The sequence below is a fragment of the Nesoenas mayeri genome (genome assembly GCF_963082525.1).
Source record: "Nesoenas mayeri genome assembly, chromosome: 4".
Taxonomy (NCBI): Eukaryota; Metazoa; Chordata; class Aves; order Columbiformes; family Columbidae; genus Nesoenas; species Nesoenas mayeri.
In genome coordinates this window covers 24,149,020-24,151,623 of record NC_137540.1, presented here as the reverse complement: position 1 = coordinate 24,151,623, position 2,604 = coordinate 24,149,020, and positions in this window count along the sequence as shown.

The following is a 2,604-nucleotide window of genomic DNA, read 5'->3' as shown; positions in this document are numbered from 1 at the left end:
TATCTTCCACAGCTTTTTGTAGGGAGAAGAACAAAGTTCCTTGGAGTGACACATGAGCTTGAGAGAGGATGTGGGAGTTTTTTTTTTCAAGTACAACTTGGTCTAAATTGGTTGGGCTTTTGAGGGCAGAAGTTAGATTAACCGATGTCTGAATATCCCAGGCACCTAAATTATTCTGTGATTCTGTCTTGCAAAATAAAAATTTAAAAAACAACAACAACAGAAAAAATCCCACAATTTTTTAAGACCTGTTGTCAATTTGTTTTGCTTTAAATTAAACCTTTTGAAATATGCATTTAAGAATCTTCAGTTTCTTGTGGCCCCAGATGACAGCCTGGCTATCTTTAGTCTCTCTGTCATAGCTGTCTAATAACTTGTCAAAATGTGACAGCTGATTAGGAGAGACCGGCGATGGTCCAAGGACTGGGGTACTCATCTGGAGTCTGAAACTTTTTTTAAGGCTAGGGAGGGAGGAGATCTGTTACCTGAGAAGAGTTCACCATTTGTGAATCCAGCTCCAGCACTGGTAGTCCCAACAACTGAGGAGGTTTTGTATGAGTTTTTTGCTTTGTTTGGATGTTTTGTGGTGTTTGTTGTTGTTTTGTGGGTTTTTTTGTTGTTGTTTTCAGCACTGTGAAGTGCCGAAACCCACTTAAGCTGTTCTCCTAGTGACAAAGGTTTGCACATCATGTATCTGCATAGCATTTGTGCTTCGCGGTTGCTTTCTATGTTCCTTTGGCCTTTTTCCTGGCAGGAAAAGGGGTTGAGGATAGGGTGTGTTTCCTTGGGGTTGTTTTATCTGAAAATGATAAAAAAAAAAATCCTCTCATTAGAAAATCAATGAGTTTAGCTTCAATAAAAACACATTAAAAGAAGCAGAAAGCCCCTTTCAAGTTATGACACAGTTGAAGCCAACAGCAAGAGGGTGTAGATGAGAATTTTCTAGCTTGTTTTTCGGAAGTACCTCGCAGAAGTTTTAATTTGTAGAATGAATGGTAGAATGGTGAACTCCAGACCTGGACCTGAGATTGTTTGAGCCATTCCTCAAATCAGGCCTCAAATCTGTGGAGTGGAAAGGGAGTGTAAAACAAGATCTACCCTGAAAACAAGCCCTAGCATGATTTTTCAAGATTTTTGAGGATGCTCAAAATATAAACCCTACTCCAAAAATAAGCTCTAGTTACAGTCCATTAAAAAAAAAAAAAGACAACTTAAATATGGTCCAGGCAGCTACACATGTAATAAAAGCGATATGTTTTGGAGCAAACATTAATGTAAGACGCTGTTTTATCACCAGAGAAACAGCTTCCCTGGGAGCAGGCTGCTCATGGAAGTGGTGGAGTCACCATCCCTAGGACAGTTTAAAAGGAGTTTAGATGAGGTTCTTAGGGACATGGTTTAGTGCTAGAGTGAGGTTAGGTTATGGTTGGACTCAAAGATCCTGAGGGTCTCTTCAGCCAAAATTATTCTATGATTCTAGGTATGTGTGGTAAACTACCTATAAAAAACCTGACTGAAAGGCCTTGTGGTCACCAGTCTCAGCAGAGTTAAGAGCCTGATTTAGGTGTCTAGGGAAAAGAGCTGCTCTCCTTCCTTCTACAGTGCTTTGAATGTACAAAATGCTTTGAAATAAGAAGTATTAGCTACCAATGTTAGCAACCCCAATACCGGTAGGTAGTTTTGCCTCTTTGGAGAGCCCTGCTGCAATCCAGGATGCTTGTCTTCCCTTCTGAGATTTGCTGCTAGGTGATGTTCTGTCTGTGATGTGCTGTCGTTCTGTTTGTCACCTGGTGAGATGGAGATGGGTCTCTGTGGAGATGCCCTTATTGAAGAGTTGTGTGAGGATTTCACGTTAATCTCATTACCTCTGCATCACAGGACGTACACAGTAATCAGCTCTTGGCGCCTTCTTTGCTGTCTCATTTACATACAACCCTCGCACTAAATGGCTGCTTCTGCAAGCATAGTTTTAAGTTAAAAAGTGTGTATGCAAGCATTTGCATGTGTGTGAAATGTTTATGAACTTTGCTGGGAGTTGGAGGTTTTGTTTTACAGTTACTGTTTCCAAGGACAGGTGTCTCCTGCTTGCAGAACTTGTACTGTTATCATTTTGTAGTCCTCAGGGGTTTCCTTATTTGTTGTGAAATTGTCATCTTGTCTTTAGAGATGATAGTGGTTTTACTGGCACTTTCAGGGCTTCAGACAATTTCACAAAATGTTGGGTGTGAATTTTGTCTTATGTTTTTTTAATCTTGAGTTGTGTTTTTTATTAATCTTGTGTTGTTTTTTTAAATTTGTCTTATGGTTTTGATTTTTGGTTTGGTTGCTTGGGTTTTGTTTTTGTTTTGTTTGTTTGTTTTTGGTTTTTTTTTGGGGGGGGGTTGTTGTTTGCTGTTTTTTGGTTAGTTTGTTTTTTCTTGGTTTCCTTTGTTTTTTATTTATTTAGTTAGTTAGTTAGTTTAAATTCATAATAGCCATTGTCGATTATCAAGGTGACACCCCAGATCACTGATGAGCAGTTGGGTCCATGATTATCTGATAGAACAGTGGTATTATCTGCTTACTTTATAATCAGAGCAACTTTTTTTCTTGCAGTTTTCTATT